This window comes from Hydractinia symbiolongicarpus, chromosome 9 (genome assembly GCF_029227915.1).
Source record: "Hydractinia symbiolongicarpus strain clone_291-10 chromosome 9, HSymV2.1, whole genome shotgun sequence".
Classification (NCBI taxonomy): Eukaryota; Metazoa; Cnidaria; class Hydrozoa; order Anthoathecata; family Hydractiniidae; genus Hydractinia; species Hydractinia symbiolongicarpus.
In genome coordinates this window covers 11,242,566-11,256,166 of record NC_079883.1, presented here as the reverse complement: position 1 = coordinate 11,256,166, position 13,601 = coordinate 11,242,566, and the positions used below count along the sequence as shown (strand labels likewise).

The 13,601-nt window shown below is 40.8% G+C and overlaps 11 non-coding genes across 11 annotated transcripts; 3 read left to right on the top strand and 8 right to left on the bottom strand.

The window, feature by feature from the left end:
• The first annotated feature begins 648 nt into the window (after positions 1-648).
• On the top strand, positions 649-767 carry LOC130658293 (5S ribosomal RNA). Its single transcript, XR_008985510.1, has one exon. It is a non-coding gene; the product is annotated as a 5S ribosomal RNA (ribosomal RNA).
• A 350-nt stretch (positions 768-1,117) lies between these two features.
• LOC130660423 (U1 spliceosomal RNA) lies at positions 1,118-1,282 on the bottom strand. The gene has a single exon (XR_008987622.1). It is a non-coding gene; the product is annotated as a U1 spliceosomal RNA (small nuclear RNA).
• A 185-nt stretch (positions 1,283-1,467) lies between these two features.
• On the bottom strand, positions 1,468-1,659 carry LOC130661293 (U2 spliceosomal RNA). Its single transcript, XR_008988486.1, has one exon. It is a non-coding gene; the product is annotated as a U2 spliceosomal RNA (small nuclear RNA).
• A 322-nt stretch (positions 1,660-1,981) lies between these two features.
• On the bottom strand, positions 1,982-2,054 carry Trnar-acg (transfer RNA arginine (anticodon ACG)). Its single transcript has one exon. It is a non-coding gene; the product is annotated as a tRNA-Arg (tRNA).
• Positions 2,055-6,524: 4,470 nt separating this feature from the next.
• On the top strand, positions 6,525-6,643 carry LOC130658292 (5S ribosomal RNA). Its single transcript, XR_008985509.1, has one exon. It is a non-coding gene; the product is annotated as a 5S ribosomal RNA (ribosomal RNA).
• Positions 6,644-6,993: 350 nt separating this feature from the next.
• LOC130660247 (U1 spliceosomal RNA) lies at positions 6,994-7,158 on the bottom strand. Its single transcript, XR_008987447.1, has one exon. It is a non-coding gene; the product is annotated as a U1 spliceosomal RNA (small nuclear RNA).
• A 185-nt stretch (positions 7,159-7,343) lies between these two features.
• LOC130661292 (U2 spliceosomal RNA) lies at positions 7,344-7,535 on the bottom strand. Its single transcript, XR_008988485.1, has one exon. It is a non-coding gene; the product is annotated as a U2 spliceosomal RNA (small nuclear RNA).
• Positions 7,536-7,857: 322 nt separating this feature from the next.
• Trnar-acg (transfer RNA arginine (anticodon ACG)) lies at positions 7,858-7,930 on the bottom strand. Its single transcript has one exon. It is a non-coding gene; the product is annotated as a tRNA-Arg (tRNA).
• Positions 7,931-12,399: 4,469 nt separating this feature from the next.
• On the top strand, positions 12,400-12,518 carry LOC130658291 (5S ribosomal RNA). The gene has a single exon (XR_008985508.1). It is a non-coding gene; the product is annotated as a 5S ribosomal RNA (ribosomal RNA).
• Positions 12,519-12,868: 350 nt separating this feature from the next.
• LOC130660246 (U1 spliceosomal RNA) lies at positions 12,869-13,033 on the bottom strand. The gene has a single exon (XR_008987446.1). It is a non-coding gene; the product is annotated as a U1 spliceosomal RNA (small nuclear RNA).
• Positions 13,034-13,218: 185 nt separating this feature from the next.
• On the bottom strand, positions 13,219-13,410 carry LOC130661291 (U2 spliceosomal RNA). Its single transcript, XR_008988484.1, has one exon. It is a non-coding gene; the product is annotated as a U2 spliceosomal RNA (small nuclear RNA).
• Between the last annotated feature and the right edge of the window lie 191 nt (positions 13,411-13,601).

The window sequence follows — 13,601 nt, the reverse complement described above, 5'->3', positions numbered from 1 at the left end:
GTTTATTTCGTTAACACTTACGTTAAATATTCGTACGTTTTTGTATTAACTTACAAATCAAATCGCAGTTATGTCTGGACGTGGAAAAGGTGGAAAAGCTAAGGCTAAAGCCAAGACAAGATCCTCAAGAGCTGGACTTCAATTTCCAGTCGGTAGAGTGCATAGATTCCTTCGTAGAGGGCACTATGCTAACCGAATTGGATCTGGAGCACCAGTTTACTTAGCAGCCGTCTTGGAATATTTATCTGCTGAGATATTGGAGTTGGCTGGTAACGCAGCAAGAGACAACAAAAAAGCTAGGATTATTCCAAGACATTTACAATTGGCTGTTCGTAATGATGAAGAATTAAACAAACTTTTGAGCGGTGTAACCATTGCAGCTGGTGGTGTTTTGCCAAACATTCAAGCTGTCTTACTCCCAAAGAAGAACGACAAAGGACAGAAGAAGTAAACCGCTACACTCAGAAAACAACGGCTATTTTTATAGCCACACATCTTTAAAAAAACATTGTTTTTTTCACAAAACTATAACCTTAAAGTCTAATAGATAATCCATGCATACGCCTTGTCCTAAGTAACTCAAAGAAATTAAATAAAAAAATTTGATCACAACGTCAAAATAAATTGCACGTATTTGCCCCTACTAATGTCTACGGCCATACCACGATGAACACACCCGTTCTCGTCTGATCACGGAAGTTAAGCATCGTCGGGCCGGGATAGTACTTGGATGGGGGACCGCCTGGGAACTCCCGGTGTCGTAGGCTTTTCATTTTCATTTGTTGCCTTTTCATTTCAATGGTGCTGTGATATATTTCTTGTTATAACAATTAAGGAACGTGGCGGTTGTTGAAAGTGTTTCCTATGACATTTTCCTACGACATTTTCAGGTGATAGTACGAGAAAAAAGAGCTTTCAAATGCATACAAACTCGATCTATTGCCGATCATCCAATAACCCTGACGGAATGGCAAATAAAATAAAATTCCGCCGCCTTCCGAGGACTTATATCGCAATCACGTTTCGTAACAGCCAAGCGAGGTTTTACCTTAGCGTTTAAGTCACCACCGACATTTGGCCGCGCAACTTTTCTAAGCTCATTCATTTTGACTTAAGGAAGGGGCGAGCGCGGACGCAGGCCCCCACTACCAGAAATTGTACGGTCGAGTTACTGACGTTTGCAGTAATCGCAGAGGTCAGCCCAAGCGTAGTGCAATGCAAGAGCCTCACTCTGGAAGAAAACCCTCATTGATCAGTCTTTACTTCCCCGTCAGGTAAGTATGAGTTGGAACTGCACCGTAGCATGAGGGTACCCTTCAAAGTTTGTTAATGCTTGTGGCTTGAGTGTGTTATAAACTGCCGTGTCGCGGGGCATAGGCTGTATTCTCCCCCAGTGTACGCGTTTTGTTCCCGCCGTAGACTATGCAGAGTGCCGTCGGAAAGAGGACTGCTATTATTCTTTTATTGCTTATGTGGGCCGCCATCGGTAATAGTGCAACACCAAGGCAACCCGTGGTCACGGCGTGAATGAATCCACCTCCATGACCCAAGGCCAAAAATCAGATTAATATACTGACCATTCAGAGAATGGCCTACCAGATATTAAACTGATAAGAACAGATACTACACTTGATCTTAGCCATTAGGCCGAGAAGCGATAAAGAACAAGCGTTGCCATGATAGGCATCGTCCACACACCGTAACTGCTTGTGGAGCATGTCACGTTACTGTAAAGCTTACAACTGTCACCGCGTACGGATGGACGGCGACATAGTAAAAATCACGGCTGTTGATTTAGCCGTAGGATGGAGAGCGACTGTAGCGAGTGGATGGTAACTTACATGAATGCTAACAAAGGCGACGATACTAAGTGCGTGATATTACTTTCCAATATGACTGCGTACATTCCGTTTATCAACGCATTACGCCAGAACGTGCGCGCGCGTTACACAGTAGACCATGCAGCCGAAATGCGACAGTGCGACCCTGCCAGGAGTCGAACCTGGAATCCCCTGATTCGTAGTCAGATGCCTTATCCATTGGGCCACAGGGCCATGCTTATGACTTCGCCCCATCGTTATTTTGGCTTGCGCATTCGTTTTACTTACGACAGAATTCTTCGTGTTTGTAGCCATGAAAGAAAGGGACTTCTGTGAGTGAATTTTTTTACTGTGGTCTAATAAAAAAGTCGAAACGCAGTGCCCAATATATGAATTGCTCCTAATAGCCGGAAACAGGCCGTGTCGATGATGTAGGCCGACATACGCAACGCAAACCAAAGAACGCTTTATGAAAATCCTAACACGGGCGCGGAAGAAGCCCAAATTAACAGAGTAGATGTAATGCTGAAGACCTCAAACTCCAGCAGCTTCTCTTTCAGACTATTGCGTCGTGCTACAAATAAAAATTAACATGCTTTCGCATAGTCGCGGCTCCCAAAACGGACATTATACGATGTACAGAAACACACATTTCTGTTTTCGCGCCAAATCAATTCCCGGGAGTGGTACTTTTACGTCCGCATACTTCGCACCGTCTTAAATTATATCTCATTTACACGGTAATGTTTAGTATACTTCTACTGTGATAACAAGCATCGTTTATCGTTGGATTGTTGTAAGAAAACATTAAAAATGAGTGAAGCAGCTTCTCCAAAGAAAATCGCACCCAAGAAGAAACCTGCTGCAAAGAAGACAGCTGATCACCCTAAATATGTGGACATGATCAAGGCTGCTATCGCTACCCTAAAGGAACGCGGTGGTTCATCTCGCCAAGCTATTACAAAATATATTCATGCAAATTACAAAGTTGCTGAAAACTCAGATCATCATCTGAAAATGGCTCTTAAACGAGGAGTAACATCAGGCGATTTGATTCAAACTAAAGGCACTGGTGCTTCTGGATCATTCAAGCTAGGTCAGGTAAAAAAAGAAAAACCTAAGAAAAAGGCCGCAGCAAAAAAGCCAACGGCAAAGAAGCCTACTGCAAAGAAAAGTACACCAAAAAAGAAGCCAGCAAAGAAGAGCACGCCAAAGAAAGCAGCAAAGAAGCCTGCCACAAAGAAAGCCTCGGCTAAGAAACCAGCAGCTAAGAAACCCACAAAGAAGCCTGTTGCTAAAAAACCTGCAGCAAAGAAGGTCAAAAAGACTCCCAAAAAGGCAGCAAAGAAGACCGCAAAAAAATAATTTGTGTGTATCTGGCTATTACATTAACAAACGGCTATTTTTATAGCCACACATTTACAAAAAAACATTATCTTGGTACAAAGTTAAACTTGTTTAAGTCACTTAAACAGTTAAAAAAGAGTAATTTTAAGATTAGATTCCCTAAGTTTAAGTATTTTCGTTTTTAAATTTCTTATTTTCTTGCTTTTACTTTTCTTGCCCTTCATATTTTTAACATTGTCAAACTTTATGTAGCATAAAATTTTTATGTAGCATAAAATTTAAACAGAAAGCAGAACAAAGTTTGATATAAAAAGCTAGCCGTAATATTTTTTATGGATGTGTGGCTATAAAAATAGCCGTTTTTTGTTTGGTAAGATGCTTAGGCACGTTCCCCACGAATTCTTCTTGCCAACTGGATGTCTTTAGGCATGATTGTAACTCGTTTTGCGTGAATGGCACACAAGTTAGTATCCTCGAACAAGCCAACAAGGTACGCTTCAGAAGCCTCTTGCAGAGCCATAACGGCTGTGCTCTGGAATCGCAGATCTGTTTTGAAGTCCTGAGCAATTTCTCGCACAAGACGCTGGAAAGGCAACTTGCGGATCAAGAGCTCGGTTGACTTCTGGTATCTTCTGATTTCTCTGAGAGCAACTGTACCAGGTCTGTAACGATGTGGTTTTTTCACTCCTCCAGTAGCTGGTGCGCTTTTCCTCGCAGCTTTAGTGGCGAGTTGTTTTCGTGGAGCCTTTCCTCCAGTAGATTTACGTGCAGTTTGCTTTGTACGAGCCATATTTTAAGAAGTCGATGTAGTACGGATACACAAGACGGTCTAAAATGCACTATCGCGCCAAAGTTTTATTTCTCATATTGATTGACAGCTAAGGTTCAAAACAAACCATTTGATTGGTGCTAAGAAAGTAATTTCTGATTGGCTGCATAATGACATTACGCTCATTACTTTAACATTTTTATAAAATCTGTGTTTTTTGGCTACGGGAAAACGGCTGTATCTTCTGATACACAAAAGCTTTTGACTTTTTTTTTTTTTAGTAAGTAGCAGAAGGTTTGGCGAATTCCAACGATGCCAAATTTATTGCCTTACTGAAACATTAAGACCACGAATTTTTAAAAAAACTACAGTTTTACTTAAAAAAATGTACAAAATGTTCGGAACATTTTGTAATGACGCAACTCTATTGGTTAATTAGGGTGTTTCCACGAGCAGTAGGTAATTTTATGGCCTCTTTTTAAAGCTGTCTGAATTCTGTTAACTCAAACGTTGTTTTTGTACTCGTTCTGTACGCAACTATATCAATATGTCTGGACGCGGAAAAGGAGGTAAAGGATTGGGAAAAGGAGGTGCTAAACGTCACCGAAAAATTCTTCGTGATAACATTCAGGGAATCACAAAACCTGCTATTCGACGTCTTGCTCGACGAGGTGGTGTCAAACGTATCTCTGGCCTTATCTATGAGGAAACCAGAGGTGTACTGAAGGTTTTCTTAGAGAATGTTATTCGTGATGCTGTAACCTACACAGAGCACGCTAAACGCAAGACCGTTACCGCTATGGATGTTGTTTATGCCTTAAAACGTCAAGGAAGAACTCTTTACGGATTCGGAGGTTAAGCGTTGTCATTGCTCAACAAAAACGGCTATTTTTATAGCCACAAATCTTTTAAAACATTACTTTGTGCACGCTTCCAAATTACACAATGTGTAAAGTCTTGTCACAGTTACATTTATTGCTATACGATACTATGTCATATATGACACAAAAAAAATTTAGAAATACTTTGTAGGGTTAATTTGCCTGGGAGTGTTTCCGTGAAAAGCTGGGTTAAGTTAAATGTAAGCAATAACATGGATCAATGTACTTGTCTTTTCTGCAAGTACAGCTAATAATACGTATGAAAAGTGAAGCTAATCCACACACACACATGGGGAAGTATTTTAAATGTAGGCTAGTGTTCTTAAGCACATTATTTAGAAGTTTTATTAACTTCGGTTAACTTGTAGTGACGCCAAGTAAATGTTTTTTTAAAGATGTGTGGTCTTAAAAAAGACCGTTTGTGTTTGGTAGACGTTGGTTTACTTGCTGCTTGTGTATTTTGTGACGGCTTTTGTTCCTTCACTGACTGCGTGTTTTGCAAGTTCTCCAGGCAAGAGAAGACGTACTGCGGTTTGAATTTCACGAGAAGAGATGGTCGACTTTTTGTTTTGAAGAGCCAAACGCGAAGCTTCGGAAGCAATGCGCTCAAAGATGTCGTTGACAAATGAGTTCATGATGCTCATAGCTTTGCTTGAAACTCCGACATCTGGGTGAACTTGTTTCAAAACATTGTAGATGTAAATAGCATAACTTTCCTTTCTCTTTCTCTTGCGTTTCTTTTCACCAGTTCCACCAATCTTTCCTCCTTTTTTGCCGGCTCTTTTTTCACCTTTCTTGGCTACTTTAGGTGCCTGTTTTCCTCCTTTAGCTGCTGCGTCAGACATGGTTAAAAATTTTTGCTACTTAACTTGTAAATAAGCATTAAACTGCAAGTCAAAACTTTTTGTTTATAAGTAAAAAAATCGGATCGAATTCGATCCGAAAACGCCGATACGCAATTTAATTGGTTAAAAAAAAAATCTTTTGTTTAATACTTAATTATGATTGGTTAAAAAAACATGATTTCGATCCTATTTTTATGATGAAAAAACGAGTAAAGTTTATTTCGTTAACACTTACGTTAAATATTCGTACGTTTTTGTATTAACTTACAAATCAAATCGCAGTTATGTCTGGACGTGGAAAAGGTGGAAAAGCTAAGGCTAAAGCCAAGACAAGATCCTCAAGAGCTGGACTTCAATTTCCAGTCGGTAGAGTGCATAGATTCCTTCGTAGAGGGCACTATGCTAACCGAATTGGATCTGGAGCACCAGTTTACTTAGCAGCCGTCTTGGAATATTTATCTGCTGAGATATTGGAGTTGGCTGGTAACGCAGCAAGAGACAACAAAAAAGCTAGGATTATTCCAAGACATTTACAATTGGCTGTTCGTAATGATGAAGAATTAAACAAACTTTTGAGCGGTGTAACCATTGCAGCTGGTGGTGTTTTGCCAAACATTCAAGCTGTCTTACTCCCAAAGAAGAACGACAAAGGACAGAAGAAGTAAACCGCTACACTCAGAAAACAACGGCTATTTTTATAGCCACACATCTTTAAAAAAACATTGTTTTTTTCACAAAACTATAACCTTAAAGTCTAATAGATAATCCATGCATACGCCTTGTCCTAAGTAACTCAAAGAAATTAAATAAAAAAATTTGATCACAACGTCAAAATAAATTGCACGTATTTGCCCCTACTAATGTCTACGGCCATACCACGATGAACACACCCGTTCTCGTCTGATCACGGAAGTTAAGCATCGTCGGGCCGGGATAGTACTTGGATGGGGGACCGCCTGGGAACTCCCGGTGTCGTAGGCTTTTCATTTTCATTTGTTGCCTTTTCATTTCAATGGTGCTGTGATATATTTCTTGTTATAACAATTAAGGAACGTGGCGGTTGTTGAAAGTGTTTCCTATGACATTTTCCTACGACATTTTCAGGTGATAGTACGAGAAAAAAGAGCTTTCAAATGCATACAAACTCGATCTATTGCCGATCATCCAATAACCCTGACGGAATGGCAAATAAAATAAAATTCCGCCGCCTTCCGAGGACTTATATCGCAATCACGTTTCGTAACAGCCAAGCGAGGTTTTACCTTAGCGTTTAAGTCACCACCGACATTTGGCCGCGCAACTTTTCTAAGCTCATTCATTTTGACTTAAGGAGGGGGCGAGCGCGGACGCAGGCCCCCACTACCAGAAATTGTACGGTCGAGTTACTGACGTTTGCAGTAATCGCAGAGGTCAGCCCAAGCGTAGTGCAATGCAAGAGCCTCACTCTGGAAGAAAACCCTCATTGATCAGTCTTTACTTCCCCGTCAGGTAAGTATGAGTTGGAACTGCACCGTAGCATGAGGGTACCCTTCAAAGTTTGTTAATGCTTGTGGCTTGAGTGTGTTATAAACTGCCGTGTCGCGGGGCATAGGCTGTATTCTCCCCCAGTGTACGCGTTTTGTTCCCGCCGTAGACTATGCAGAGTGCCGTCGGAAAGAGGACTGCTATTATTCTTTTATTGCTTATGTGGGCCGCCATCGGTAATAGTGCAACACCAAGGCAACCCGTGGTCACGGCGTGAATGAATCCACCTCCATGACCCAAGGCCAAAAATCAGATTAATATACTGACCATTCAGAGAATGGCCTACCAGATATTAAACTGATAAGAACAGATACTACACTTGATCTTAGCCATTAGGCCGAGAAGCGATAAAGAACAAGCGTTGCCATGATAGGCATCGTCCACACACCGTAACTGCTTGTGGAGCATGTCACGTTACTGTAAAGCTTACAACTGTCACCGCGTACGGATGGACGGCGACATAGTAAAAATCACGGCTGTTGATTTAGCCGTAGGATGGAGAGCGACTGTAGCGAGTGGATGGTAACTTACATGAATGCTAACAAAGGCGACGATACTAAGTGCGTGATATTACTTTCCAATATGACTGCGTACATTCCGTTTATCAACGCATTACGCCAGAACGTGCGCGCGCGTTACACAGTAGACCATGCAGCCGAAATGCGACAGTGCGACCCTGCCAGGAGTCGAACCTGGAATCCCCTGATTCGTAGTCAGATGCCTTATCCATTGGGCCACAGGGCCATGCTTATGACTTCGCCCCATCGTTATTTTGGCTTGCGCATTCGTTTTACTTACGACAGAATTCTTCGTGTTTGTAGCCATGAAAGAAAGGGACTTCTGTGAGTGAATTTTTTTACTGTGGTCTAATAAAAAAGTCGAAACGCAGTGCCCAATATATGAATTGCTCCTAATAGCCGGAAACAGGCCGTGTCGATGATGTAGGCCGACATACGCAACGCAAACCAAAGAACGCTTTATGAAAATCCTAACACGGGCGCGGAAGAAGCCCAAATTAACAGAGTAGATGTAATGCTGAAGACCTCAAACTCCAGCAGCTTCTCTTTCAGACTATTGCGTCGTGCTACAAATAAAAATTAACATGCTTTCGCATAGTCGCGGCTCCCAAAACGGACATTATACGATGTACAGAAACACACATTTCTGTTTTCGCGCCAAATCAATTCCCGGGAGTGGTACTTTTACGTCCGCATACTTCGCACCGTCTTAAATTATATCTCATTTACACGGTAATGTTTAGTATACTTCTACTGTGATAACAAGCATCGTTTATCGTTGGATTGTTGTAAGAAAACATTAAAAATGAGTGAAGCAGCTTCTCCAAAGAAAATCGCACCCAAGAAGAAACCTGCTGCAAAGAAGACAGCTGATCACCCTAAATATGTGGACATGATCAAGGCTGCTATCGCTACCCTAAAGGAACGCGGTGGTTCATCTCGCCAAGCTATTACAAAATATATTCATGCAAATTACAAAGTTGCTGAAAACTCAGATCATCATCTGAAAATGGCTCTTAAACGAGGAGTAACATCAGGCGATTTGATTCAAACTAAAGGCACTGGTGCTTCTGGATCATTCAAGCTAGGTCAGGTAAAAAAAGAAAAACCTAAGAAAAAGGCCGCAGCAAAAAAGCCAACGGCAAAGAAGCCTACTGCAAAGAAAAGTACACCAAAAAAGAAGCCAGCAAAGAAGAGCACGCCAAAGAAAGCAGCAAAGAAGCCTGCCACAAAGAAAGCCTCGGCTAAGAAACCAGCAGCTAAGAAACCCACAAAGAAGCCTGTTGCTAAAAAACCTGCAGCAAAGAAGGTCAAAAAGACTCCCAAAAAGGCAGCAAAGAAGACCGCAAAAAAATAATTTGTGTGTATCTGGCTATTACATTAACAAACGGCTATTTTTATAGCCACACATTTACAAAAAAACATTATCTTGGTACAAAGTTAAACTTGTTTAAGTCACTTAAACAGTTAAAAAAGAGTAATTTTAAGATTAGATTCCCTAAGTTTAAGTATTTTCGTTTTTAAATTTCTTATTTTCTTGCTTTTACTTTTCTTGCCCTTCATATTTTTAACATTGTCAAACTTTATGTAGCATAAAATTTTTATGTAGCATAAAATTTAAACAGAAAGCAGAACAAAGTTTGATATAAAAAGCTAGCCGTAATATTTTTTATGGATGTGTGGCTATAAAAATAGCCGTTTTTTGTTTGGTAAGATGCTTAGGCACGTTCCCCACGAATTCTTCTTGCCAACTGGATGTCTTTAGGCATGATTGTAACTCGTTTTGCGTGAATGGCACACAAGTTAGTATCCTCGAACAAGCCAACAAGGTACGCTTCAGAAGCCTCTTGCAGAGCCATAACGGCTGTGCTCTGGAATCGCAGATCTGTTTTGAAGTCCTGAGCAATTTCTCGCACAAGACGCTGGAAAGGCAACTTGCGGATCAAGAGCTCGGTTGACTTCTGGTATCTTCTGATTTCTCTGAGAGCAACTGTACCAGGTCTGTAACGATGTGGTTTTTTCACTCCTCCAGTAGCTGGTGCGCTTTTCCTCGCAGCTTTAGTGGCGAGTTGTTTTCGTGGAGCCTTTCCTCCAGTAGATTTACGTGCAGTTTGCTTTGTACGAGCCATATTTTAAGAAGTCGATGTAGTACGGATACACAAGACGGTCTAAAATGCACTATCGCGCCAAAGTTTTATTTCTCATATTGATTGACAGCTAAGGTTCAAAACAAACCATTTGATTGGTGCTAAGAAAGTAATTTCTGATTGGCTGCATAATGACATTACGCTCATTACTTTAACATTTTTATAAAATCTGTGTTTTTTGGCTACGGGAAAACGGCTGTATCTTCTGATACACAAAAGCTTTTGACTTTTTTTTTTTTTAGTAAGTAGCAGAAGGTTTGGCGAATTCCAACGATGCCAAATTTATTGCCTTACTGAAACATTAAGACCACGAATTTTTAAAAAAACTACAGTTTTACTTAAAAAAATGTACAAAATGTTCGGAACATTTTGTAATGACGCAACTCTATTGGTTAATTAGGGTGTTTCCACGAGCAGTAGGTAATTTTATGGCCTCTTTTTAAAGCTGTCTGAATTCTGTTAACTCAAACGTTGTTTTTGTACTCGTTCTGTACGCAACTATATCAATATGTCTGGACGCGGAAAAGGAGGTAAAGGATTGGGAAAAGGAGGTGCTAAACGTCACCGAAAAATTCTTCGTGATAACATTCAGGGAATCACAAAACCTGCTATTCGACGTCTTGCTCGACGAGGTGGTGTCAAACGTATCTCTGGCCTTATCTATGAGGAAACCAGAGGTGTACTGAAGGTTTTCTTAGAGAATGTTATTCGTGATGCTGTAACCTACACAGAGCACGCTAAACGCAAGACCGTTACCGCTATGGATGTTGTTTATGCCTTAAAACGTCAAGGAAGAACTCTTTACGGATTCGGAGGTTAAGCGTTGTCATTGCTCAACAAAAACGGCTATTTTTATAGCCACAAATCTTTTAAAACATTACTTTGTGCACGCTTCCAAATTACACAATGTGTAAAGTCTTGTCACAGTTACATTTATTGCTATACGATACTATGTCATATATGACACAAAAAAAATTTAGAAATACTTTGTAGGGTTAATTTGCCTGGGAGTGTTTCCGTGAAAAGCTGGGTTAAGTTAAATGTAAGCAATAACATGGATCAATGTACTTGTCTTTTCTGCAAGTACAGCTAATAATACGTATGAAAAGTGAAGCTAATCCACACACACACATGGGGAAGTATTTTAAATGTAGGCTAGTGTTCTTAAGCACATTATTTAGAAGTTTTATTAACTTCGGTTAACTTGTAGTGACGCCAAGTAAATGTTTTTTTAAAGATGTGTGGTCTTAAAAAAGACCGTTTGTGTTTGGTAGACGTTGGTTTACTTGCTGCTTGTGTATTTTGTGACGGCTTTTGTTCCTTCACTGACTGCGTGTTTTGCAAGTTCTCCAGGCAAGAGAAGACGTACTGCGGTTTGAATTTCACGAGAAGAGATGGTCGACTTTTTGTTTTGAAGAGCCAAACGCGAAGCTTCGGAAGCAATGCGCTCAAAGATGTCGTTGACAAATGAGTTCATGATGCTCATAGCTTTGCTTGAAACTCCGACATCTGGGTGAACTTGTTTCAAAACATTGTAGATGTAAATAGCATAACTTTCCTTTCTCTTTCTCTTGCGTTTCTTTTCACCAGTTCCACCAATCTTTCCTCCTTTTTTGCCGGCTCTTTTTTCACCTTTCTTGGCTACTTTAGGTGCCTGTTTTCCTCCTTTAGCTGCTGCGTCAGACATGGTTAAAAATTTTTGCTACTTAACTTGTAAATAAGCATTAAACTGCAAGTCAAAACTTTTTGTTTATAAGTAAAAAAATCGGATCGAATTCGATCCGAAAACGCCGATACGCAATTTAATTGGTTAAAAAAAAAATCTTTTGTTTAATACTTAATTATGATTGGTTAAAAAAACATGATTTCGATCCTATTTTTATGATGAAAAAACGAGTAAAGTTTATTTCGTTAACACTTACGTTAAATATTCGTACGTTTTTGTATTAACTTACAAATCAAATCGCAGTTATGTCTGGACGTGGAAAAGGTGGAAAAGCTAAGGCTAAAGCCAAGACAAGATCCTCAAGAGCTGGACTTCAATTTCCAGTCGGTAGAGTGCATAGATTCCTTCGTAGAGGGCACTATGCTAACCGAATTGGATCTGGAGCACCAGTTTACTTAGCAGCCGTCTTGGAATATTTATCTGCTGAGATATTGGAGTTGGCTGGTAACGCAGCAAGAGACAACAAAAAAGCTAGGATTATTCCAAGACATTTACAATTGGCTGTTCGTAATGATGAAGAATTAAACAAACTTTTGAGCGGTGTAACCATTGCAGCTGGTGGTGTTTTGCCAAACATTCAGCTGTCTTACTCCCAAAGAAGAACGACAAAGGACAGAAGAAGTAAACCGCTACACTCAGAAAACAACGGCTATTTTTATAGCCACACATCTTTAAAAAAACATTGTTTTTTTCACAAAACTATAACCTTAAAGTCTAATAGATAATCCATGCATACGCCTTGTCCTAAGTAACTCAAAGAAATTAAATAAAAAAATTTGATCACAACGTCAAAATAAATTGCACGTATTTGCCCCTACTAATGTCTACGGCCATACCACGATGAACACACCCGTTCTCGTCTGATCACGGAAGTTAAGCATCGTCGGGCCGGGATAGTACTTGGATGGGGGACCGCCTGGGAACTCCCGGTGTCGTAGGCTTTTCATTTTCATTTGTTGCCTTTTCATTTCAATGGTGCTGTGATATATTTCTTGTTATAACAATTAAGGAACGTGGCGGTTGTTGAAAGTGTTTCCTATGACATTTTCCTACGACATTTTCAGGTGATAGTACGAGAAAAAAGAGCTTTCAAATGCATACAAACTCGATCTATTGCCGATCATCCAATAACCCTGACGGAATGGCAAATAAAATAAAATTCCGCCGCCTTCCGAGGACTTATATCGCAATCACGTTTCGTAACAGCCAAGCGAGGTTTTACCTTAGCGTTTAAGTCACCACCGACATTTGGCCGCGCAACTTTTCTAAGCTCATTCATTTTGACTTAAGGAGGGGGCGAGCGCGGACGCAGGCCCCCACTACCAGAAATTGTACGGTCGAGTTACTGACGTTTGCAGTAATCGCAGAGGTCAGCCCAAGCGTAGTGCAATGCAAGAGCCTCACTCTGGAAGAAAACCCTCATTGATCAGTCTTTACTTCCCCGTCAGGTAAGTATGAGTTGGAACTGCACCGTAGCATGAGGGTACCCTTCAAAGTTTGTTAATGCTTGTGGCTTGAGTGTGTTATAAACTGCCGTGTCGCGGGGCATAGGCTGTATTCTCCCCCAGTGTACGCGTTTTGTTCCCGCCGTAGACTATGCAGAGTGCCGTCGGAAAGAGGACTGCTATTATTCTTTTATTGCTTATGTGGGCCGCCATCGGTAATAGTGCAACACCAAGGCAACCCGTGGTCACGGCGTGAATGAATCCACCTCCATGACCCAAGGCCAAAAATCAGATTAATATACTGACCATTCAGAGAATGGCCTACCAGATATTAAACTGATAAGAACAGATACTACACTTGATCTTAGCCATTAGGCCGAGAAGCGATAAAGAACAAGCGTTGCCATGATAGGCATCGTCCACACACCGTAACTGCTTGTGGAGCATGTCACGTTACTGTAAAGCTTACAACTGTCACCGCGTACGGATGGACGGCGACATAGTAAAAATCACGGCTGTTGATTTAGCCGTAGGATGGAGAGCGACTGTAGCGAGTGGATGGTAACTTACATGAATGCT